This window comes from Notothenia rossii, assembly GCF_949606895.1.
Source record: "Notothenia rossii genome assembly, chromosome: 11".
NCBI lineage: Eukaryota > Metazoa > Chordata > Actinopteri > Perciformes > Nototheniidae > Notothenia > Notothenia rossii.
The window spans coordinates 38,651,056-38,678,148 of NC_136910.1; the positions used below are offsets into that span (position 1 = coordinate 38,651,056).

A 27,093-nucleotide genomic window follows, 5' to 3' on the forward strand; every position below is an offset into this window, starting at 1 on the left:
TCGTTATTCGGATATTCTTTTTTTTTGGCAGCCGCTTTGCACTCCGGCTGCCAAATTGAATTTATTGAGAACTCCAATATCTTTCTCCGTCTTTATATGTAGATATGACTTTTTCTCCGTTAATCTCCGTCACGTTGTTTCCATAGCAACAACAACTTCCTGTCAACAGCGGTAAGTCTCCTTCAAAATAAAAGCATGTCCATACAAAATAGGAAGCCAAGCCAAATTACACTTAAGACATATACAACTGCAACAAAGTAACAAACACAATGCAATATCCTTTTCAATTTCAAAGAAACACAAATTGGGTTATATACATTAAAAAAATAACTATAAAACAACAATACTGTAGAATAACAAAATGAATGACGTGAATAAACCGAAATACACGTGTTGAAGCAGTTCGCTGCTGACCCTCCGCGCTGGCCGAATATTCGCTGCTGATTACTACCGAATATCCGGAGCCCTAAAAATGGTATTCGGGGCAGCCCTACCTTTAATCAATAAAAAAAATTGTATTTTGATAAATGCATTTTTTTTAATTAGTGTTTAATACGAAATATTAAAAAAACAAGGTCCATCCAACCAACTAAAACAGTTAAATCCTGCTTCACATTAATATCAATCTGATGATGTAATATATAAAAGAATAACAGTGTTTTTTTTTTATCTCTACAATAGAGGCAAGTGCAAAGTGAGCACGAACCATTGAGTCACAATAGCCACATTTATGGGAAATACTGCAGGTGAAATATACCAGAATTAACCTTTAACACTTCAAAAGGCATAATATAAAAGTTCAGACGGTATGAAATGGCAGCAAATGGCCAGGAAGCCTTGGTATTTTTATTCCTAATTCCTCGTAGATAACCTTTAACAGCATCAGCACACTGTACATCTTCCAGCAGCTGCGATATGCCAAACGGCTGCAGAATAATGTCTCCCAGTGTCATTAATTGTGCTGTCATTATCATAATTTAACATCCTGCTCACCCCTCTCCATCTTTATCACTGCCTTTTGCTGTTCAGTCATTAATCACACTGAAAGAAGAGGGAGGGTGAGAGGCGGGCAGACAAATGAATAAAAAAAAAAAATGACCTCTCTATCAATCCCATTTCCAACACATTAGAAAGGAAGCACTTTTTCTTCCACTCCCTTTAGCTCGCAGCCTTCCTGTGCTAATGGTAGATATACAGTGACACGGTAATGATCTGGCCACGGCTGCAGAGCACAGGCCGTATTGATCAGAGTCTGATTTATTGCAGGTTACGACTGATTATTGGGTCATTAATCAGACTAGGATTACCCTATCAATAAAACTGCTTATGTTTGTTTGTAAAGTGCTTGCCCGGGCACAGAGAGAAGGGCAGTGCGTGTCCAAGCATCGGTGACACACTGATACCATTTCAGCTCAAAGATTAGCTGTACTCTGAATTAATGTTTATATTGGCAAAAGAAGCTCTTGTGTGTAAAGAAAAAGCATTTAAGTCTTCTTCCTGTCTTTTATTAAGACGTTGAAATAGTAAAAACATTCAAAACTAAGGCATCATTGTGACTCAGTCGAATAGGGTGCAAGGAATAATAACACCTAATTGAGTTACTAAATTAACTGTTTATGTTTGGTTGGGTTCAGGCACAAAAAATAATTGTGCAATGACTTTCATGGCCACTCTTGGAAACAAGTTGAAAACACAAATACAAATGAGCAAACAGTTGCTTATTTGCACTCCAGCAATCATGGACTAACATTCAACATCATTAATCATATTCTCTGACAATCAGATGAATGTCATACTAAAGCGATATTTCTAAGCTCTGTTTTTGGTTTTTGGTCTCAACCAAGAATAATATCTGTCTAATTGTTACTAAATGCTTCACTTTGTGTATAAAATACTCTAACACTGTCCGTCTGCCATTTATAACTAGGTTTTTGCAACTTTTTGCAGAAAACTACGGCCGACTACAGGGGAAAATGACACTGCAAGATCAGGAATGTGAATTCAAATAGTAAAATGGTGCACTGGACAGCCATCTCACTATAGAGCTCTTTAGTGATTATTCTCTCAACCCCTCACACATGTTCTTATAAGAATATGATATCTGCTTGAGTATAGCTGTTCATGGTCATGGTGACAAGAGAAAAGTGAGATATCAGCCCAGTAACTTTGGGACTACGTTCCCTATACTACATCAAGCTTCAAAGCCAAACAACACAATAAGAGGTTTTACGCAGCCTAATCGACGGATCATACTTCTGCCTTTGCTTTTTAACAGAAAACTGTCCAAATTTGCACAACGACAATAGGTTGCTAGTAAGAAAACGTAAACAAGAGTAATTCTAAGAGTTTGAATGAACAGCCAATGCAGTCATTCTTCTAATGAAAACAGCATGTCAAGTTTTACCTCTATTCTTTATAGAAATAATAATCCATTACGCCTTATAGGGCTTATAAATATCTGGCTAATGGCTAAGGATTAATAGCTCAGTTACAAAACATAAGCCAAAAAAATACATTTAAACGAAGTTAATGATGCATATCTAAAGATGAAGTGCTTTAAGAAACAACAACAACATTGAAAAACAAGGAAGAGCATCTCTGTATGCAGCACACACGCCTCAAACCAAACTCTTTGTAGGGATCAACAAACACAAAAAAAAACAACACCATAAATGTAATTCACAACCTTAATCTCCTTCCTTAAATTAGCAGCCGGATAAAAAGATACTGCCACTGTCGGCCTGCCAACAGCTTTAAAGCCTGCCATAAATCGGGAGGGTGGGGGATCCTGTGGCGTTGCTTAACCCCCACCAGAACCCACACCCACTACCTGGAACACAACTTTTACAACAGCTAGCAAATTGAGAGTAGTGATTTTCCTATAAAAGCCCCGAAGAACAGGGCAGCCTGGATTCGGAGAGTTTAATGAGAGGGTTTGATGGCCATCCGCCGTCAAACAGGCCGACTTCCCTGCCAAACGCTGTTCTCTCTTTTATTTGTGAGTGTGTTCGAGTAACTGATTAAACATCCGAGAACCTCTTGGATGCGCCGCCAGCAGTCCCCTCGCTGCCTCCGAATGCCACGCTCGTAAAAAAACTGACTTGACAGTGGTCTCGTAAAGCAGACATAATGCCGTCGTAAACATGTCACGACACCTGCCATAAACATTAATGACTGTTTATGAATGAGGATGATGAATTGAAGCGCTATGGCCTTTTTTTTTCCGGGGGAGGCTGTTCAGCAGGTTTGAAGAAACACAAAGCTGTGTTATGATCCCCACTTTTAGCAGGAGACTCAAAACAACTCGGTGCTTAGCAGGATGAAGTCCAACGGAAAGTCAAAGCAAAGTCATCACTGAGAAGTCATGTGATTTATATTACAAGCTGTAATTAATAATAATAAAGACCATTCTTGCTAATCTCACCATCTCCACAGTTACTTAATGTTGAAAAAGTGAAGACGCCAAACTTTTCATCTCCACACGAGCAGCTGCTTTGCGAGGTCAGACACCTTTGCATGACAAAGTGGCAGACAGCATGTGTGCTGCTGATGGAAACATGTAACTGCAGAAATCACAGGCTTGGCTCTCAGCACGCCGCAGAGGAACAGATAGCTGTAATCCCATTTTCCCACCAGGCGGTCCGGTATGCCTGTCTGCGGTACTTAGAGATAAACATCGGCGTGCACTCTGCGTGACCCGGCACACACCTGCTGAGACAAGCTCTATCACACACACATAAATGCAGGTGCAAAGACAGCAAAAGACTGCTTTATGTTAACGTCAAAGTATGAGTTATGGCACAAGGCTTGACAGTTTGTGTTTAAGTGATGTCAGCAGATCCAATAAGGCTACGTGGAACAGATGTATGCACGCTTTATATACTTTGTGTGCTGTGCTGTCAGACATCCCTAAGGGGACAGTCTAAGACAAATGTGTTGGTAATTTACAAGTGTGCTTAAATACCCATTATTCTTTCCTCTGCGAGCTCTCTGAGAATCTGCTGAGCTCATTTATCATCAGCTACACATGAGGCATACACACACATAAACACAGGAAGAAAAATGAGCAGTAGTGAAATAGTTGTCGCTGTTGGGGTTGCGTCAGTGCGGAGGCTTTAATGCAATATTATGCAGAAATCTGTATTTTCTTTATACAGCAACAACCCAAGACCTGGTATATTTAATATTAAAAAGACATTATCACTGCCTGTACAGCTCCGACATGACACCAGCACCTGAAAACACTCTCCACCAAGTGGTCCAAAGATACTGTGCTAGCAGTGTAACAACCCAGTCTCACAGCATTTTGTGTTGTAGTCACGACATTTAATCTATTGATTCGTGTTCACCAACACGATTTTCACCTTTTTTTCGTGTCACACAGAACAATTTTAAAAGCAATGTATTTCTATTGGTAGTATGTTTTGTGCCTGCACCACGTCTTTTTGTCCGGTCGGGTCTTGGAAGACCGGAAGCTGTGGGGTTCATAAAAACATGTTCTTACTCAATATCAAGCAACGATTATTGTTTTTATTTTAAATCGTATAATGTCTGACTTTTTTTGCCGTCCGTGAGGAAAATAAATGGGGCTCAGAGCCTCAGAACACTGAAATCTGTATTTTTTCATTCTGTTTTTCCATCTAATTTGTTATTCTTTTCTAAATAACACACAATCATCCTTGTTTTTATTTATTAGTTTAATTCTATAATCCCTGGCTTTTTTGCCGTCCGTCAGGAGGTGAATTTCAAAATAAAGTAAGAGGAAACAGACGTAGGCCTATAAGGGACATTTCGAGCATCATTGCGATACACACCCACTGAACTGATTACCCAAGATCCTCAGCTATGGTTTAAGCTCGGTGATTGGATGTTTTAGCCGCAATGCACGTTGGGATATGGTGTTAATGCGATATGAAATCCGAAAAACATTTCTGAGTTTAGGATGGCCGAACACACTACACTACCCATAATCCTCAGCTATCGTTTGGGACTACAGTCCCTTTGCTTGACAAACCCCGTGATTAATCTTCAAGTGAAGCCAATATTACTGCAGGTAGCAAGGTAGTTAGTTGGAAATGCTAACATTTGATTGCACAATCTAAAACTCCATGTACGATGCTATAAATCTGAAATGTAAAGGGAAAATCCAAGTCTTTATAGGCCTTCTGTGTCATGTTGACATGATTGGACAATCACTGTTCAGGGGAGGGGTTAAAGAATGGGTAATCGCCCTACAAACGAGACTGTGAGGCTTTTAATTCATCCTGAAAACTTTTATGCTTCTCTCACCACTGCCAAGCAAACATCCTCCGTTGTATTCATCGCCGATGTCACTGTGCGGTGAGCAAAATAAAATGTATGATGGCGTGACAATGTGGCAACACAAAACGCTCGCCGGGAGCATCAATCAGGATGGCTGACGCTGTTTATAGCAAGGTTACAGTAAATCACACGGTGACGGTTTAATCCCGGGGAGAGTCTTACAGGAAGAGGGAGGAATTCAATTTCCTACCATGCCTAAGCCAAGGTATGCTAATACAATACAGCCTGCACAGAGTAGACGTGGGCTGGGGGGGTGGAGGTGGTGGTGGTGTTTTCTCTGGGGTCTCACACCTTTCATGCTGTTCAGAGAGATTACATTTCAAAAATGCCACAGACAAGACAGACAGGATAATCAATCACGTGAGTGCAAAACACACAAGCCTGTGCAGTGATGTCTGCTGGCTGTGTCTGTGCGCAGGAGTCATAAATCAATGCTGTGTTGTCAGAGGGGTCTAACATGAGCTGGATGCTGAAACAGAGTCAGTCTGATCCACACATACTCCCTTTGCCTCTGAATGGATGCCAGGACCAAGTGACAAAAGGACAGATAATGCCGGGTGATCTAGTGTGTGTGTCCTTGTAGCTGGCCGCAGTGACAGACAGCCACCTCATTAATGTAACACAGCGGCTCACAGGTGACCTCATTATTCCCGTCCACAATCTAGCGGATAACACACTACATTTGCCCTCAGTGTTTGTTTGTATGTGTGTGTCTTGTTTTCAGTCATGATTCAGCGCTGCTAACCAACGCCACACTGTTTTGATAGCGGCTCTCCTGTTTAGCACAGTAATTATAGCACTAGGGTTCGTGTTGCTCCAGTAAATCTCTCATCAAAATTCCAGCAAACGAGCGTCACAGCTTCAAGAAAACACAAACGCACAAGATGCCGTGAAACAACATGAGGATTATTACAGTAAAGTCTCAGTTGTTTCTACTGTAAAAATTAAAATGTTTCTTACTTAAGCGCTAGTTGCATCTAGCATGCGGATCATATTGGGCTTTGAGATATAGAGCAGGCAGTCAGAAGTTTTCATAGGGACTATTTCTTCAGTAGAAAGTAGTTCCAGTAAAAGACTCTTTATGCAGACTATAGGCCCTATCACATCAGTATTCACAATTGTATACCAAAATAATTGTATTTCAATGGAATGAAATCAATGAATTGGATCGTGGTGCACATTCTTCTTTTGTCAAGGTCACCAACGTTGACCTTCACAAAAGAAGAACACGTGTTTTCACTTTCTGCTACTTCATACTTATATTCCCCTGCAATTCATAGAGAACCTTTTACTTTGGAGATTGAGATTATGTTACAAATTATTATTATCAAAAATATCATAACAGGTTAGAAGGCAGTATATGAAGGAATGAAATAGGGTCCAAGTTTGCCAGCTTTAATATTAAAGAGGACATATATATATTTTGATCCTCTACTGTGACATGTCTCCATGCTTTAATGTTCAAAAAGGTCTGATGATGCATATCTAAAGATGAAGTGGGGGGGGGGGGGGGGGGGGGGGGGGGGAGACACCCCCTCTGGGAACACAGGGATTTTAGCCTTTGCAGACCATTTACAAACCTATAACACAATACAGGACAGGTAAAAACCAAAAAGCATAATAGGGGCCCTATAATGTGAAGAATACCTTAATTCATCACACATTATGCTATAATAATAATAATATAATTACCAAAATGGTAATTGGTTGCGATTAAAATACGATTAATTGCACAGCCCTAACTTTTAGTACTTGAAAGAAGGTTGTTTACTTGTAACAGTGATATCGCTGTGTTCCCCTACCTTGTACACGGCACTCGCACATGCAATAACTGGTTCATTTGGGTATCCCGGCCCTTTAAGAACATACAGTGAAACAGGCACATGTTTTTTAATGCGAGACATTGAAGTGTGCTCTGTGTAAGTGCATGTTTGTGCTGTCAGGGTGATGTGGACAGCTGAGAGCTGTTGTAAGGGGATCTGCTGCTGATGACGGTGATGATAGTGTGGCTTATTGGCCTGTAACTCCGCTGTCTGCTGTAATAGCAGCGCTGACAGATACAGACCACCCACTCTCCTCTGGCCCCAACACATTCATCATACTCTGACTGGAAACATTTCTTTTTTTCCTTCCACCCCAACATCTCAGCCTGAGGCAAGACAAATATATATTCAGAACATGTACTCTGCACGTTCCACTTTTTGAAGCGAGGGGATGTTATAGATTTGCAGGAACGCCAGAATAATAAAGTATCGTGATTTCAAGTATCTGGCTCGTGTTGAGGAGTGGACCGCAGACCAGCTGGCCAAAGCTGTGGTATGAAATGTGGGCAAGAGAAAGGATCTACCATTATTCCCTTTAGCTCTTTATGGAGCTATTTCTTTATAATATATAACCGGAGACAAATTACATACTTATTTTTCCTGCTATCTTCTCTGTAAATCACTCTTCCTGCTCTCCTTATCTGAAACCAAAGACATTTTATTTTTGGCTTTATGGTAGTGCCCCCTATTTTTGCTTTACTTCTTTTTCCAGAAGGAATGACTTGCTATTTTGAGATTCCAACCATAAACATAGCATGCTTCCTTACATTTTTTGGAAATATAAGATACTGTATAAGTCGAGTCAGAATTTCGCTGGGTCTTTATCAGTCCCCGGTCAACAAGTTGCTCATAGGCTTGAGACATGACACACCTACGAATATTAACAATGGAGATATAGGAAAGCAAAACTGATTCCTTGTTGCTTTTTTTCCATTACATTAGGCGTTGCAGCTGCTAATACATCTGAGCACAGCCCAGAAAAGAGGTCTTGTGATTTGTTCAAACTGGATTTAATGTCATTGAAAAGTTTGTAGATTATAATTTGTATTTTAATGGAATGTGATTACTATAATTTCAACAAATAACATCTTTCTTGGCAAAAGCCCTTGCATACATTAAGCAGTAATGTACCTACTACATACAGCCACGTTATAGCAAACGTTATATGAATTTTGGATCATTGTTGTCAAAGGTTGACATCTGAGCATTGAAATGAGCAAAACACACTATACAGTTAGAGAGAGTAACACAAAGCTGTCACGGAGGTGCAATTTACAAATGTGCCTGTTTTCAAGCTTTTTAACCTTTCTGACCTGTAAATATAGATCTGTACTAGGGCTGGGCTATATTCCGGGTGCGCATAAGTGCTACGCAGGTACGCATGCGCGGCAACAATCTGAAATGCGTACCGTCACTTGTGTCACAAAGCGCATTTGCGTACCGACGTACTTGTGAAGCTTTTCCAGAAGGCGGTTGGATCAACGGACGACAGAGTTGGTCTCCGTGTGCACAGACAGGGCTGCTGTTAACGTCGGTCTGTACAACGGAATTGTGCCAAAACTACGCCAACCGGCTGCGGAGGGAGACTCCCCCCTCCCCCCCTTCACTGGAGAACTGCGCTAAAACAGCTGATCACAACGTTCACGCTCTGCGGTTACGAAGTATTCCACTAGCCCCCCCCCCCCCCCACCCCACCCCGACTTTCATGAAGTACTCCACTAGCAACCCCCCCCCCCCCCCCCCCCCCCCCGTGCCAGAAGTTGGAGTACCAAACACTGACTCCAGGTACTCATCTGAGTATACCTCACTGAGTGAGTTATGTGCACCCCTGGCTATATTCATTTGATCAAATATCACAATATTTTTAACCATACATTTTACTTGGAGTTTGGTATTGCAACAAAAGGGTGGACTTTTGGTGTTTTTATAAAATATCTACACAATGACATTTTTGACAAATAATGTCTTATGTACCTGAAATGACTCATGGCGTGAAGGCAAATAATACAAATGATAAAAGACATCACTTTACTATAACCCTTGCCTTAAAACCAGGAGAAGACACTAGTGATATTGTTTGTTCTCTAGTTGATTTCAATGGAATGGAGCACAGGGTACTTTTGAGAATTTGCCTGTTGTCTGTGTTGTTTTAAATGCGTCATAATGAATACTTTGTCTTAAACTACAAACAAAATCTACCTATACTGTAAGTATACATGAATAACTTGAACCTGTACCAGAACTGAACCTGCTTCAAAATCTAACACATATCTAGTCTCATTTAACGATATTGATATAATATCGATATGTTGCCGAGCTGTAATCTGTACATGTGTACGTTGGGTTTGATAAACTGCCTTTCCCACTGGAGTCTGAACATTTTCAGGATCCATAACTCAGTCGTGTCCATGAGATATTCAGAGGCCTCTGGGAGCCGCGAGACTGGGGGTAATTCAATGCACAATCCATATGTCGGTCAGAGAGTGATGCATTTACTTCCACCTCCTTTTGACCACGATGCTGATGCTTCACTGACTTGCAGCTCGAGCAGGATGTGATGTCACAGCCTCATATCATCAACAAAGCGAAGTCGCTGAACAGGTTTATTCATCTCATCTCTGGAGAGTGATTCCTGCCATGTCTGCTGCTGCTTCATCTCTCATGTCTTTCATCCTCCGCCCTGACAGTGATTAATGACCCTCAGCTGCCGTGTGCTTCCTCGCTGACTTTCCCATCTTTCTTCTTCTTTTTCTCTGCACAGCGTCTCACAAGAAGAGGGATTACAGTGGGAGAATCTAGCCAAAAAAAACGATTGATGCCACATGTTCTCAGTGGGAAAAGAAGGTGGAAAACCCCCAAATGTTGGTCAATACTGAGAACGAAAGAAATCCAGGTTATTCCCAGACACGAATAAGTGTTCATACATGCCAGATCAACTAGAGGAATGCCTCTGGGCTGTGTTAGGACTGTGTGAGCATCAACAGGTCAGCATGAGCACATCACTTCTATCTGATACTGTATGTCACACTGTATGTTAAAATGCATGAGCCTACTTAAGTAATATATGTGCGAAATGCACCAAATTACAGTATTTAGTTACATTTCACAAGTGGGTAGTTGCAAGAAAATTCCAAATAAATAGCTCGAAACTTGTGCCAAATAAACTTAAATTATTTTGTAATACATTTGGTAGACTTCCCAAAGTAAATTTATTCACCTTACCTTCTGCAAATCTAACAAATTATTTTTAATAAGTTACTTTATTTACAACTCCATAAGGGAAGTTGTCGTCCCGATTAATAAGAGAGATAAAAGGAAATATCACCCATGTTCGAGGAGGACTAAACATCGACAATGTAAAGATGTATTAGTGCCTTGTTGTTTTTAATATTCCAAGCAATAATAAGGGTTTTAGGAACTGCTAATGAAGCTGTTAATCACAATTTGGTGGAATATTTCATCACATACAACATGGTAGGGCTTCGTAATAAATGTATATAATATCAATATCGTAATATGAGGCTACATTTTTATATCGTTATATGGCAATTGTCTTCTTCTGGTTTCAAAGGCTGTATTACAATAAAGTGTTGTAATTTTTCTAATATGTAATTGTTGTCCCTACCCACTACCTGAAATATATCCATATTACTGATGATTATTTATAAAATATTTATATTTTTAAACAATAGTCAACCCTACAAAATCGTTAATGTGATATTTGACCGACTCCATAAGCTCCACCCAGCCCTACAGAGTGGTAATGGCTTTGAGAGAGAACACCCTGCTAACTGTGAGAGTCTAACAGCACACAGTTACAGCTCATTCAACAGAGTGACAGTCTGGATTCCTTCAGTGTCCGACGTGTTCACTCTCAAACGAGAAGTTTCTCTCACACAGGATGTGCAGAGGATCAGCTCACCCTCCGTGTCACTTCCTGTTTCTCTGTCACTCTTACTCCTTTATTTCCCCCGATGTGTCCCGCTCCAGCTGATCCCAGGGTGTCTGACAGGGGACGGGTGACAGACAGCAGGGCAGTGAGGACGGACCACAGTGACACATCTAATTCATCTCGCTCTGTTTATCTCTCTATATGCATTCTGTCCTGTCTTTTCTTTCAGGTTAGTAATTCAAATGAAATTGATTTGGAGGCAGTGCGTTAAAAAGTCGCCTATTTTATGCACATTTTTTATTTGGCAGTAAAAAATCCTGATGGAAACCAAACAACTTAAGATCCTTTTGAAATGTCTCAGCCAACAAAATCCAAAATCAAGTCTCATATTTTGATATCAATATTAATGTATTGCCAAGTCATACCACTTTGTATGTGATGAAATATTTAAAAAAAATATGTATCTAATAGCTCAATTAGCATGAATAAATCCTATATTATTGTTTGATACATTAATAATAAGAAGGCATTTATAAATGTTTACATAGCCTTGGCCATTAAATAAAAAAAGTAATCAAATTGAGCACTTAATGACCCCATTGCAATGGTTTAGCTTATTTGAAGCAAATATACATATGTGCTTTTCTTGTTGCTCTGAGTTTGTATATGTCTGGTTTATTGCACTTATTGTACAGTAAGTCACTTTTGAATAAAAGCGTCAGCTAACTTAAATATAATTTAATGTCACTGAGAAGATTTGTGTGTGCAATTGAAACAAACTATATAAATAAATCATTGCATTACAATTAACAGATGCTTTTACCCAAAGTGACTAGGCTCATGATGTTGGTTTGACTTTACATCAGAGAGAGGACAGAGCAGAGGAAAAGAGGGTTAAGACTTGCTACTATGTCAGCACCTGCCTGCTGTTTAACAATCACACAGATAAATCATGAATAAATCATTGAGAGGCAGAGATAACACAGCTGACTGCGACCTCGGGATTATTTCAGTTAAAAAGCTCCCAATCAGTGTGAACAAGCACTGTTAGGAGAAAGGGGTCCAGAGGAGATTAACCTCTGCCCCCCCCTGTATGTCCACTGAGATAGCATCACTGGGATGGTGCCACTCTTCAGGCTTTCTCACAATGCTGAAACAACAGGGTTTACTCTGACTTGTGTCCTTATTTCTATCTACCACCCACTCCTGCTGGTGCTTCACCTTCTCTCAGCTGTTCAAACACAGCTCATCTATTTATATGCATTAGCCTGAGCATATATTTACTCAGGTCCAATGAAGCAGTCCCGTATGAAAGAGCACCAGTTTAGCTTGTCAAATTACCCATGAGGCCGTGCTGCGCTGCCTGCTAATGACAGATAATTGAGCTGCTGGCAGGTCCGACTGCCTGGTTTAATGTTGAGATCTGAGTCACATCGCTGGGACTCGGGGGTCATGTCAGTCTGCAGAGCCTCAGCAGAAGAAACGCTGATGAATGTGTGTCAGTGGGGCGAAGTGCGCTCAAATGCATAACCATCAGAGAGCTGCGGTCATTTGTTTCTTTAAATCAAATGCTCAGAAATTCTAAAAGCCATTATAATATATAAATATTGTAACACTTTTCCCAAGCTTCACGTCCTCTACATATATCGAAATTAAACTTGACCTTTATTCCAAAATGTATGAGCATTTGTTTTGCTACACAATATACTTTATTTGTTTGAACTTTTCCTGTCATTATAGATGAAAATGCTTGCTTGTGGACGAATATTTGACAATTATTATTTTTCTTTAGGTTGGTTGATATTGTACAAATTTACAATACATATCTGAAGTGGACAATGTGTAACTGCTTTTCCAAGATGTGGCTCTGTTTTCAAAACCAAAAAAAGATGGTAGCCGGATATGAAATTTTTCCTAAATAACAAAAAACACATCGGAGCTCTTGTTTATCATGCATCGGAAGACTTTTTTTTTTTTTTGTAGATGCTTAGAAGACACTTGGAAAGATTTGTGAAATAACAAAACAGAGGTTAGTGTTGTCGAATTCCTTCTAAGTTCTTCAAAGATTACCAGGTATTTATTTTTCAGAGCAACTCTTTTTGAGCTCTATGATATAATAATTGTACATGATATGCACGAATATGCAGGAGTCTGTGTATCAGTATTTGTATTTCCTGTACTATTTGCTGTGCACCTGCAGCACACTTCAGCTTTCTACCTACAGCGAGGGCAGAAAAGGCCAATTTATGGTTAGTTTGCTCAATACATCCAGTGTAATTTAATCCATTGCCAAAAACCTGTGAAAAAGTTTAATGGCGGTATAGAACGAAAATAATTAGCAATACGAGAAGGAGATTAGAGAGGCATTAGGATCTGAGGGCTCGGTGCTTAACGACTCCTGTGTCCTGAACAAATCAGTTTTACAAAGCAAAGCAGCTCTCAGCAGAATTACAGCCACTGTTATCCACCTCTTATTGCCTGTGCCCATTAACCGGGTCCTACCTGAAGAGGGATTGGTGGAATAACACAATCAATTCAGACCGCTGCCTAACAAGTTAGTTCCTGGAATAAAGCTCTCCTTAAAGAAGAATGGCTTCTCTGGCTGCATGGTTTCAGCTCATATTTACAGAAAGGTGGCGTTGCAACATTGCGATGTCAATCTGTCTGTCTACCACTTTGGTCCAGACTGATATATCTCATCAACTTTCCCATGGACTATCATAACGTTTTGTACAGACATTCATGGTCCCCAGTGGATAAATCGACTTTGACAAACTCCTAACCTTTCTTTCAGTGAAACCATGAGGTAAAAATGTGTGGTTCATTGTGAAATTCCTTGACAGCTTTTGTAATTTGGTGCAGACATTCATAGTGTTTGTGAACTTCTAATATCATTTGTGATATACTTATGGCCAATAGCCTACTTGCAAACTAAAGTCATTCCCATCAGCCTTTGATGTGATTTGTGCTAATGAGCAAATGTTAGCACTCTTAACTTAGATGGTAAAAGAGGAACGCATTGATAAAACACAGTTGATCTGCAGAACTGTGCAGACACGTACTTGAAATTTAAATATTCTTTGATTAAGTAACGTTACCACTGCATTTACTTGAAACAGAGCATTTTTCCATACAGTTTTTCATACTAATTTGTAGAAGATCTGAATGTCTTCCATTACTGCAATAAAACACATGTTCACCTCCTCACCTAAAGATTTAATCTAAACTACTTAAATGACAGGCCAGTGTCAAAGGGGATGCTCTATTGCTGTGGACATATATCTCTGTTTTATGTTTCAGGTCCCGCTGTTCCACCTAGAAAGGGCTGACAGGCTCAGTTTCCTCACCTGGGCTGCAGAGAGCCAGACGTGAAAGAAATACAGTGTAAAGGAGGCGCGGAGGAGGAGGAGGAGTGGGAATATGTGGTGAGAGTAAAGGACTAAGGGGGTGAGGGTGAGGCAGAGGGGGAGAGCTCGTATTGATCATCCGCCAGGTGTGATGGATAGCGCAATAAGTGGCAGCGGCCAGCGGACGAGAGGAGAGTGATTTCTGCTTTTCAAAGTCCTGATGAATGAGAGCGTCTGAGAGGAGGCCGGTGTCCAGAGCCCGGCACATGATGGACTGTTGTGGCAGAGGGAGAGAAATTGAAGGAGAAAAGAGAGGTTAGGGGGGGAAAGCAGAGAAGACAAGAGGCTAGACTAAGGGATGGTGGGGGATGGATATAAGACATCAAGGAAAAACGTAAAGAGGAAGATGAGTGGAATGAGAGGGGGTGAGATTTTAGGAAGAGGGTCAATAAAGTGCAAAGGGGAAAGGAGACGAACGAGAGGGAGTTCGTCTTTATTAATGGCTAAAGAGCAGAGAGGGAGTTATTAAAAAAGGAAAAAGATGAATGAAAGAACGAGTGTGAACGAGGGGAGGAGGGTGACGAAGGGAGATGTGATATATGCCCCCTACCGGCTTTTTGAAATCCAATAACAAAACTGAGGAATGGGCCGGTTGGGGCACTTTAAGGGAGGAGGGGGGAAGCAAGTCAAATCCAGGCAGGGGTGATACTTATACAATATATAAAGCAAGTTAGTTTCCTTAATAACCCTAATAATATGCTAATATTGTAGAAAGATACAAGAAATAACCCAGCAGCAGAAGTGAGGAGTAAAACATTACCGGCTAACATCAGATCCTGGTTCCATTTTACACCATTTTTTCATAATTATTCACAAAATAACAGCCATGCTAGCAGCAGTGCTTTCAGCTAAATACTAATGTTAGAATGCTAATATATTCACAAAGACAATGCTAACATCCTAGAGATACGCAGATCTAACCATGATTCATGTCTAAAATGTTGCACAGTTCTACCAAGGCTGAAGGGAATGTCATTAGTTGTGCAGCTATTTGGTGATAAACCAAAGTGGATAAAGTGTTTTTCTCACTGTAATTCAATATGCTTTTTGCATTGTATGGGAAAACTGAGTGAGCAGCGTACATTTTTAAAAAGGGTTACAACATTATCTGAAAGTCAGAAATGGGAACTGCAGGCTCAAAGATGTCTGTAAGAAATTATATCTGCTGCCAAATATTTTCTAAAATGTATTTGCACTTCACTTCACCGATAAAAAAATGACCTGCATCAATGAGCAAACACATTTCAACACTGGTGGGAAGACATTACAATCAAAGTAGAAGCTTGGAAGATTCAAATAGATCAATTGGCATCCAATGACGTGTTGTTAAAAACCAAGGATACTGCTTTCGTCACTGCCTCTAATGGCGTTTGTGCAGCTCCAGCTTTGACTGCGTGCAGGAAGGAGCAGAACCTGAACTTGGAGTCCAGCCTTCAGAGAGGGTTAAAAAAAATCACGAGAGGCGATTGCAGCACTACCAAGATCCCTGTATCTCCACTTGAAAAATGGCCTCACTCTTAGAGAAGAAGCAGTGGAGGATGACAGCTTGTCCTCACACTGCCAAGTACCGACAGACAGTCCTGAATCACCTCCAATGTGATCCTCACTGGCAACAAAAGAGAGCTTAGTTTGGCAAAAGAAAAGGTTTTACTGGTGATTTATTAAAACAGGGATGGAGCAGTACATCACCAGAAGAGGAACTATGGGTAACATTAATCATTTCCTGAACTTGTCTGCATAGTCCGACTGTTCAATGAGCAGCTACTATAACACACACACAAATCTCCACCAGAACTCCAGGCAGATGTATTATGGGTAATGTAGGCCCCAGCTTCTACCAAGGAAGAAGAATGCATAGAATGATACAAATAAAGTATCTATGAACCGATGCTACAAACATATGACGTTCTTATAGAATAAGATGCATTGTTGTAGATAAAATCACCCAAGAGTTTATGAAGGAGTTCAAACGAGCACAACCTTAAAGCAATGAAATGCAACAACATGCTGCACAAGAATGCAGCCGTTTTGATCCAGAAACATCTACAATAGTAAAACACTGAAAGGGGACATTTTACTGCACAATGATTGCTCTTACTTTTGATACTTTAAGTGCATTTTTCTGATTTAAGTATGGTTTTGAATGTTATGTATGGTACTTTCACAGAATGTAGAACTTGTACTTAAGATAAGAATTGAAATACTTTCAGTGGAGAAAACAGTATTCTGATGCAAAGTGTGAGTGTAAAAAGAGGAACCCTCGCTCTTTGTTTACAAGGAGCTGACAGCTGTTAATGTATTTGGTAGCTGGAAAACCGTTATCAAACTGTGCTCGAAATATCTCAATGTGACAGCACGCTATGGACATTTGATGCGGCGTTAGCGAAGATAAACACGCCAATAAATATCAGAAAGGCTCCAGGAAAACTAGTTATATCACGAATAGTCTGTTTTTTAAAGAGCATTTTAACTAGCGTCTCAGGATGAATGTTCCCCTGAAGCCTGCCTCCTCTGCAGAGAGAGCATTTGGCATCCTGCTCTGCCGGTCTTTATGTATCTGTATCCACAGGACATCGTCCATTACAGCAGTGATTTCCAGCCTTTGATTCTCTCATATGTCTCATAAATCGCTGTTTGGAACTCATTCTAAGCTGGAATGACACCAACGAGCAGAAATACAAAAAGCTGCAGCTTTAAAAGCAGTCAACAACACGGATGAATCCTCCGTCAGTATGACTAGCCAGCAACGCAGCTTCCCATGAGAAACGCTGAGGAGCTGCACTGTAGAAGCATCACCTGATTTTTGATCCATTTGAACTGATCAGTTTCTGGCTTGTCTTTGTTCTCCATGTTGACTCTTTACACAGCTGCAGAGGGCAAACTCAATATATCAAAACAACCCAAGGGCACTTTGAAAAAGGTACAAATATGTGAACATTAAAGTATGTTTAAGTACAAGTTAAAGTACTCATTCATCATTGAACCTCCCCCGTCCATGGTTTATGTATTTTGTTATTGGATTAATGATACTGCTGCTTCTATTATATAAGATCATCAGATGTTTATAGCGATGTGATGCTGTCCTGTGAGAACCAAATCATGGTGGCTTTCAGTGACAAAAGACCTGTTTTCAGCTTTGTGGGAAAGCAGCTGACACAAAATGCTATTTTGAATAGTTTATTTAGCCAACATAGGAGGAGAATCATCTCTAAGGAACACTCCTCCCTTAAGTGTATCACAAATATGAATGTTAATGTTCAAAAAGCTATTTATATTTGTCTTTTCACCCTCTGTCTGAAACCAGAGCCCAGTCTGCTCTGATTGGTTAGCTGGCCAGCTCTGTTGTGATTAGTGAACCGCTTATACCTCATTCACACCAACGGTGTTTCAGGGCCGGTTCGGAGCTGGAGCTTGAAAAGCACCAGGTTTTCCTGTTCACACCGCAGCGGAGCAGCCTCTTAGCTCCGGAATCCAGTTCATTTCGAGCACCAAAGAATTTTCCGGCCAGAGCAAAAGCACCACATACGTCACGCTTACGTCAAGGCGGGGGCAGGGGAAGGGGCGGGATCAACTCCTGAACAACAACAAAAAGCCGGCGTTTTATCCAGTTCGTACACAACGATGGAGAAACTTAACAAGCAGCAGTGGCCCACTGAAGAGACCAGCTACCTAATGGGAATCTGGTCTTCCGAAGAGGTACAGAGGAAGCTGGAGCACAATCGGCCATTGTTGTTGTTGTCGGTGTCAGCTGTGAGGGGTTTCCGCGCGGTTTAGCTTTATGAAGCACGCACGCAAATGGTTACGTCTTGATGCAAACGATGACGCAATGACGCAGCACCAGTCGGACTCTGGGCTGTAGGAAAAGAGCCGGAGCTAAACCGAAGAACCGGTTCTGAACCTGAAAAGCTCTAGCACAGAGCTTGAACGTTGCGTTGGTGTGAATGAGGTATTAGAGATGTCCCACCCTTTGCCTATCATAAACAGTGTGTTGGAGTAGAAGCCCGACTATTACATAGTGATGTCACTATGTAACAGAAGTAAACAAAGGACCACAACGGAGGCGTTTCATGGGGGGGGACTTTGGGATTTGAGCCTTTACAGACCATTAACATAAAACCATATATAACACACCAGAGGGGAACCTTTAATCTTTAAACAGGTAGTGCTTTTCAGAGTTTGGACTTTAGTAACTGCACTTTCCATCACTGGAGGTATTAGTAGTTTTACCTAAGTAACATCCTCCACCACTGCCCACCAAGAGGTAGTAATCTCCTCCCACTATGAAGCACACTCCCTGTATCATTACCTAAGCAGAGAAGAAGTGACCTCTGTCAGCGGGACAAGTAGGAAAAAAATTTGGTCGTACATGCAGGAAAAGATGGAGGCAGTCAGCTGAACGAGGGATGAGAGGTGAGGAGGAAACAGAAGGAGGAGCTGAAGCCAGACAAGCTCATTAAAGAGAGGGCAGCGGTGTGACAAATGATGCATGGAGCTGGCGGCATTGATCTCCCCTCTCCTCTCACAGGGTGGGGGTTGTCTGGGCAGGGAGATGCATGGAAAAGTGTGTGTGTGTGTGTGTGTGTGTGTGTGTGTGTGTGTGTGTGTGTGTGTGTGTGTGTGTGTGTGTGTGTGTGTGTGTGTGTGTGTGTGTGTGTGGACTGAGAGATACTCAGGTGCCACTGCCCTAATGGAGAGGCCACAGCCGCCAGCCTGTTGACAGATGACTTGTCAGAAGAGGGGAGGAGGAAAAAGAGGAGAGGTAGTGATTAGATAGTTGTGCTAATGCTTGACCTCCTCTGCCCCAGTGCCTGTCCTTCATCTCCGCTGAAGAAGAGGGGGAGAAGGAGAGGAAGAGTGAAGAAGGGAGGATAGAGTGATAAAATAAGTGAGGGGAGAAATGCTGAGATGGGGGAATAACTGGCTGTCTTGGCGAGCTTCATCAGCACATTGTTTAGTGGTGAGAGCTCAAATAAATGTAAGGGGTTTTGTAAGCTTGACAGCACAGGCAGCTTAAATCTGGACTATCATTTCAAATCATTCTACATCATATCCTGTCTCATGACTCTTGCCCTTGAAGGTTTTATTAATCATTTCCGTGTCAGTGTCATTGCTGAAGAAGGATTTATTTCAAGAATTTCCCCAAAACTATAGCAAGTTCCCAAAAACATGATGTCTTAACGCTCCAGCGGCAAAGCTCTCTAGTGGCCGTTGTAGTTATGACGAGATCAAATATGATAGTGTCAAAGTCAGCATAGGGAGGACAACTAAATATTGGAGTTAAATCTGGGAGATAATGTTTTAAACAAACAATACTCTGTGTTCTTTAGTTTGTTGTTCTTTTTTCGGACTTTAAAGCTGATAAGGACATGAAATAAGGAGAGAAGGGGGACTACCTGCAACACAAGGCATGCTCAACGTCTTCCAACCAAAACCAAAATATTTAAACAAAAACCGTGATGTTTCAATTTCCTAATATTGTTCACCTTTTTTGTCATTTCAGTTAAAAGTCCCTTATTATACTGTTTTTCAGCAATATATTACAGGTCTCAGATATATACAATCATGCCTGTGAAGTGTTTGTCTGAAATACCAAACATGTATTGTAGCATTCCAGAAACCCCTCTGTTTCAGAAGTGCCGATTCTGGGTCTGTAGCTTTAAATGCTGATGAGCTGCTGCTGGCCGCGCTCCCTTTGCGAGACGTTTGGTTTCAAAAGACACAATGGTGCTCTAGGAGGAGACTCAGGTGATAAGGTAGCGGGTGTTACCTTGGTTGGTGATTGGCTATTGGTTGCCCAACCCAAAAAAACATTGTGACATCACAAAGTGGACAAAGTCTGATCAGCTCATTTTCAGACAGGTGTTTATATAAATGGATCAGGACCAGTGTTTCTGCCAGACCAGGGCTGAGAGGGCATCCACCCCGAGAGCAGGGGGTGACGTCATGTCACGTGACTTGGATTTTGAATTGAGCCGTCCCTTATAGATACTATCTCTTTACGTATGCACACACACACATCATAGACAATAGTAACGTTTGTCCATACATGATACATAATTTACCTAGTATCAAATCACCGCTGCCGACAGGGACACCCCTCCTGCCATGTTCCTTGGAAAATGCGGCAGCGTCACTGGAACACGCTTTGCTGGCGGCGAAAATAATCCCACCAGACTCCTTTGCCCCTCCAACAGAGGGATGTCCTTTTTCCTTTTCGTCATTTCAAACTCGGATCGAGTTCAGGGCGTTCCGAGCAATAATGACGGCAAGACGCCCGCCTGGCGGAAACGCTGATCATGGCAAAAAGAGAGAGAATATTTTTTCCACAAACTTTCTGAAATGCAGAGTGGACACCTACACTGTACTCATGTATAAATAGGTCAACTTTAAGATTACAGGAAACTGTCAACCAAAGCCAGTAAAGAATAATTACAGAAGAAGAAAATGTACAGGGTATATGGGGAATGAACATAATAAATAGAAGAATAAATAGTAAGGGATTGATAGGAATATGCTAGGAATTTAAAATGAGGATGAATATTTTTCTGGTCATGAACAATGTTTTCTGTTGTTTATTATCTGGAAGGACTCTAGAAATCAGTCGAATCTCAAGGTGTTTCTAAACATATAATTGATCAATAAAGTATATATTTGTAACCACTTAAAAATCCATCAATGTCCAATTGAGATCACAGAAGTGCTAATTAGACTCTGTAAATCCTGAAGCCAGACTCTGTGAAGGTATTGCATCGGGTTGCATTGTATTGGAAGGTATACCTTAACTACATGTATAGTCCTAAAAATGTGTGAAGACATGTTCCCGGCTCAGTGCCACTGTGGCTGGCTAAGAGGAAAACAGAGCAGACTCACTGTTTGGCAGCAGGAAGAAGGCAGCTGCTGTGAGGAACATCCAATTTCTGTAGAATATCTAAATCATAAAAAACATCAGGTCAAATGTATTACTATAACAACAAAGCACACTTCAATGTAACCCATGCGTTTAGCTATAAGCAGTACAGAAACTCTGCAGTTGTGGGAACACAGTTTAGTGTTTATTCATTCATTTTCCCACATTATATTATTATAGAGAAAGTTATGTTACTACAGGAATTACTGAATGACAATATTTTGGAATATATTGTATAGAAATTGAAAGTCAATGAACAGAATGTTAATCTCTTCCTGTTACGAGAAATAAATCATTTTGGAAATGTGTCGTTGAAAGTAAGCAGCTTGTATAAAAGACGACTCAAAACACTGAACTACTATTAAATATGTCATCACAAATACTCTGTAGAAGATGCATGTAGTATATCTTTTTGAAATAATAACTGCTTGTCAATGAGTAGGCCAAATAAGTTGTAATTTACCTACATGAACTTTCCATGTAGCAAACATGCCGGTTTAAAAAAAGTCAATGTTATTGTAGGTTGCAGCAATGGGATTTCCAGGTACATGTGTTTTTGTGGAAAGATGCAGTATGTTTTTGGGAGATGAGCCAAGACAACTGCAAGGACAAAGTACAAAAAATAACAGTTTGCAAAAGAAAAGCAGCCGTGTGAGAAGGAGGGAGGACAGAGGAGGAAGAAGAAAATAAATGAGTGGGTTTGTTGCGATTCAGGCAGCCGCACCGGGACTATCATTACCATACATCAGGACAATGAATGAGGCTTTCAGCAAGCGGTAATAAGAATTTGATAAATCATGAGCCGAGAATTAACTAGACGTCAAAACAATGAGAGCACCCTGATAGATGAAGAGAGGATGATGGCATAGATTAGTCAGAGCAGAGCATGAGAGAGGAGAGAGGGAGGAGAGAGAAAAAGAGTCCAGACAAGGTCAGGAAAGGGTAAGGAGGGTCTGCTGTAAAGAAAACTGTAGAGAGAACTAATGGGAGGAGAGCAAAGAGACAAATGGGACTGAGTAGGAGTCAGGGAGTGTTACAGCGGAACAAAAACTGAACACGTTTGCCTGTTGAGACGGGACTGGATGATACAATAACAACTGTGAACACCTGCACCCTCCCTCAAGAAGCTTTTTTATTAAAAAATTGCTCTTTCAAAACAGCTTGAAGCCTTGTGTTCGCAGATGGTCTTAAGCACTGACATGGGTGTAGTAAAAAAAACTCAACATGGATACATGCTAATGCAGACAATGCAGATTCATTGTTAAGCATGCTAGTTTACAATGTTAGCATGCCATCACTTGCTTAAAAGCTATACACGCAGTAAAGTTTTGCAGATATTTGGTCATAAATAGAGCAAAGAAACATCTTTGGACCTGATGGTGGCAGTGAGCTCAAAGTAAAAAGGGTACTCCACTGATTTGGCATTGCACCTGGATAACATTGTCAGACTCATGCATAGTTTCCTAAATGCAGATATGCAGGGATGTCATCTTTTTTATTCTGTGCATTCGTCTGCGTGTTCAAAACCTGGTGGCTAGCCTCGAGCCATTGGGCTACAGAGGTCTGGTACTAGGGCTGCTCGATTATGGCAAAAATCATAATCTCGATTATTTTGGTCAATAATTGATATCACGATTATTAAAAACGATTATCCATTTACTTTGAAAACATCAATTTATTGGAGAAAAAAAATGTGAACAGTATGTTTTTAACAGTTGATTACCCTGAACTTTAAGTATAATTCAACTGAAAAACCAATTAAAAAAAAAGTTTATTTAAAAAAAAGAAAAAAAAAAGTAATAATAATAATAAAAAAATAATGGTTTTATTTCGATTATGTTGTTTTCGTAATCGTTGCAAGCCATAATCGTAATTGCGATTAATTGAGCAGCCCTACCTGGTACACCCCCAGATTATTTTAGGGGAAATATCTAAGGCTGTACCCGAATATTCGACAATTCGAATATTCGTTCGTTGGCCAACTATTTGGGTTTCAATTTCATTATTCAGATATTCGTTTTTTTATTTAAAAATATATATATATATTTTTTCAAATAATTTTTTTTTTTTTCTAAATGTATGCTATTAATAAAGGTGAATTGCCATATTCTTATACTATATTTATACTTTTGAATTGCATTGTCAAAATGCGGAAATATATACAATCTCAGACTGTGCTCCTGACATCGCGTTCACTCACAGTCACGAACGCAAACGGCACGCTTCACCTCGCTTCACCTCGTTTCACCCACAAAATGCCGAAGACTTCAGCTGTGTGGGACCATTTTAAATTGGACGACGGTAAGAAGAAGGCAGTGTGCCAAATATGCGATAAGAAACTGGCCTACCAAGGTGGCACAACCACTCTGAAAAGTCACCTGGATGCTGTAAGTATAGCCTAGCTTAGCTGTTGTCAAGTTGCTATGATGAAGCTGCTTTATCCGCCGTTTAAACAGTAACGTTACACATCATAAAAACGTGCACTTACTTTACTTGGAAAATAGTTGCAAGCAAGCAACCGAATTGTTTTTTTATATTAGTTTTTTTTATTTTATCCGAATAGTGAAAATAATAGGAGTAATGTGGGAACATCTGGGGCTAAGGCAATTATTGGCATAAAGTTGAGTAGCTCAGCCTAATAATAACTAGTGTCCATAGGTGCATCCCCACGCATCCCAGCCATCAACATCCTCAACAATACAGCAGACCCTACAGTTACCCTACACAGGACACATTTAGTTTTAATGTTTGCGAGTACTGAGACAATAAATAAATATAAATCATAATAGTATGCTCTTTCTGCGCTTCTGCTTAACAGCGTGTTGTCAGGTGTCTCGGATTCGGAGCGTGTTATGAAACCTTTTTTCCAAAAATATTTTCTTTTTTAAAATATTTTTTTGAAAAGATATTTTATTAAAAAAAAATACAAATCTCTCCGCACTGAATATTTGCTGCTGACTACTACCGAATATCCGGAGCCCGAAAAATGGTATTCGGGACAGCCCTAGAAATGTCATGGAATCAAAGTCAGTAGGTTCCATCGGCTGGGCATCATGAGTGTCTGCACCAAATGTCTGGACCAGCAAACGGGCATAGCCATCCCTGCAGCCTTGCCGCCAGCTAAACAGCCCTGCGAGCTATTCGGCAAGAATGTCAACACAAATTTTGCGACTGATTTGACTTTGATTGACAAGTTTTCCATTAACATTCCACTTTATTGTCTATTTTGCTCATGCCTCATCTCCTCTTCACCCCTCCTGCGTCGCATACTGCTCTTCTCGCAGGGTGAGGGATGTGACAGGAGGATGTTTATTTAATGAGAGCAGTCTGGAGGGGGTAATGAAATCTACCCCAACACCATTAACAACCGGGCTTATCAGCTGGCGGGACACACGTCAGCATGCTGCAGCCTTTTGTTCTCTGGCTCCAGGCAGCCACTGACCTAAAGGACAGATTAAGGATTCCCGGAGTGCCGTTGACACCTACCTCCAAGAAATTAAAAACTGACCACCAATCTCTGTCGCAAACTAACTATCATTTTTCACTTAGCTCATTATAAAATGACATGGATGGCATTAAAGGAGACAGGCTAAGTGGGCAGGTGTCTGACAGGTGCATGTAAGGTATCTGCAGTGTGTGTTCGAGTGTGGGAGGTTGGCTTGTTACCTGACCACACAGACACAATCAATCTCCCACCATGTCGCCGTAATTGATGCTGATGGATTGACTTCTCTTTCTCTTACACAGACATGCACAGACAAGGCACAAGACAGGAAGTCTGTGCTTGTATGGCAACATGTGAGGGACAATAAACCCCCCCAATCTTCCTGCAAATATATCCAATTTCATCAGCCCTTTTTCCTTCCTTTAGATCCATGTTAGTGCCATCCTATAGTGCCGATGTTCCACCCTTGAATCGTAGAATTTTCAGTGAAAGGCTCATTTGCTGAGCATTACATTAGAGCGGAGCTGCTGATGGCCACACAAAAGCATGTAAATGAGCTGTGAGAGGCCCATCAGTCATCATGCCAGATGCGCTCTCCCATTATTATTTATGGCCATAATTGGCCCATGTTTCCTCAGGCAATGACTCTGCACTGATGGATCTGAAGATGACTCTGCTCAGCTCAACAATCAGGAGGAAGTCAGAGGAGGAGAAATGAGCAGGGGCAGTGCTGATGCAAGTCTGAGAGAAACAGGAGGGTTGTGTTTACATGGTACAAAATGCCTTGTATGGTGAACATAGTAAGTCTTGAGTAGTGGTTGAGCTGCACAAAATGGGATCCATCCGAATACTGATGGATGTAAAAGATGGAAAGTACTAATCTCTTCATTTTATTCTAAATATGCCGGGGTGCACATAAGTGGTACGCAGGTACGCATGCGCGGCAACAATCAGAAATGCGTACCGTCACTTGTGTCAAAAAGCGCATTTGCGTACCGACGTACTTGTGAAGCTTTTCCAGAAGGCGGTTAGATCACCGGACAACAGAGTCGGTTTCCGTGTGCACAGGCAGGGCTGCTGTTAACGTCGGACTGTACAGCAGCACCGCGCTTAAACAGCTGATCACAATGTGGTCACGAAGCTCTGCACTCCACTACCACCCCCCCGTTGACATTCGCTATACAGAGGGCTTCATACTCCACTAGCTTTGAGGGGAGCCAGAAGTTGGAGTACCAAACACTGACTCCAGGTACTCATCTGAGTACCTCACTGAGAAAGTTGTGTGCACCCCTGTAAATATGTATTGTAACTTGTCAAGTTTCTATTCAATGTAGCACCATTTTAAAACAACTTTTACAAAGAAATCAAGAAGACGGTGCTAATGTTTCCATCCACTACTGTTTAGGAAATTTAGGATGTAAATATTACAAATTCAAGATGGTGATATTGGGCTATATACAGGACTGTCTCAGAAAATTAGAATATTGTGATAAAGTTCTTTATTTTCTGTAATGCAATTAAAAAAACAAAAATGTCATACATTCTGGATTCATTACAAATCAACTGAAATATTGCAAGCCTTTTATTATTTTAATATTGCTGATTATGGCATACAGCTTAAGAAAACTCAAAAATCCTATCTCAAAAAATTAGAATAGTTCCTCAGACCAAGTAAAAAAAAAAGATTTATAACAGCAAAACACAATCAAACATTTGAAAATGTCCATTAATGCACTCAGTACTTGGTTGGGAATCCTTTTGCACGGATTACTGCATCAATGCGGCGTGGCATGGAGGCAATCAGCCTGTAGCATTGCTGAGGTGTTATGGATGCCCAGGATGCTTCAATAGCGGCCTTTAGCTCATTAGCATTGTTGGGTCTGGTGTCTTTCAGCTTCTTCTTCACAATACCCCACATATTCTCTATGGGGTTCAGGTCAGGGGAATTTGCAGGCCAATCGAGGACAGTAATGCCATGGTCAGTACACCAGTTACTGGTGGTTTTGGCACTGTGGGCAGGTGCCAGATCATGCTGGAAAATGAATTCCTCATCTCCATAGAGCTTTTCAGCAGACGGAAGCATGTAGTGCTCTAAAATCTCTTGGTACACAGCTGCATTTACTCTGGGCTTGATGAAACACAGTGGACCAACACCAGCAGCTGACATGGCTCCCCAAACCATCGCTGACTGTGGGAACTTCACACTGGATTTCAAGCAACTTGGATTTTGCTCCTCTCCAGCCTTTCTCCAGACTCTGGCGCCTTGACTTCCAAATGAAATACAAAACTTGCTTTCG

At 40.9% G+C, this 27,093-nt stretch overlaps 1 protein-coding gene across 5 annotated transcripts in view; it reads right to left on the bottom strand.

Annotated features, from left to right (window-relative positions):
* LOC307024499 (zinc finger protein 703-like) overlaps positions 1 to 27,093 on the bottom strand; it is a 79,071-nt gene that overhangs the window by 47,237 nt on the left and 4,741 nt on the right. For 4 of the 5 annotated variants that reach the window (XM_079658680.1, XM_079658683.1, XM_079658681.1 and 1 more), the window contains exons 2-3: positions 21,315 to 21,372; positions 20,507 to 20,734 (exon numbers count right to left, since the gene is read on the bottom strand). The exons of the other annotated variant lie outside the window; for it this stretch is intronic. The gene's annotated coding sequence lies outside the window, so the exon portion shown is untranslated. The remainder of the gene's footprint in view (positions 1 to 20,506; positions 20,735 to 21,314; positions 21,373 to 27,093) is intronic. 5 annotated transcript variants of the gene reach the window in all.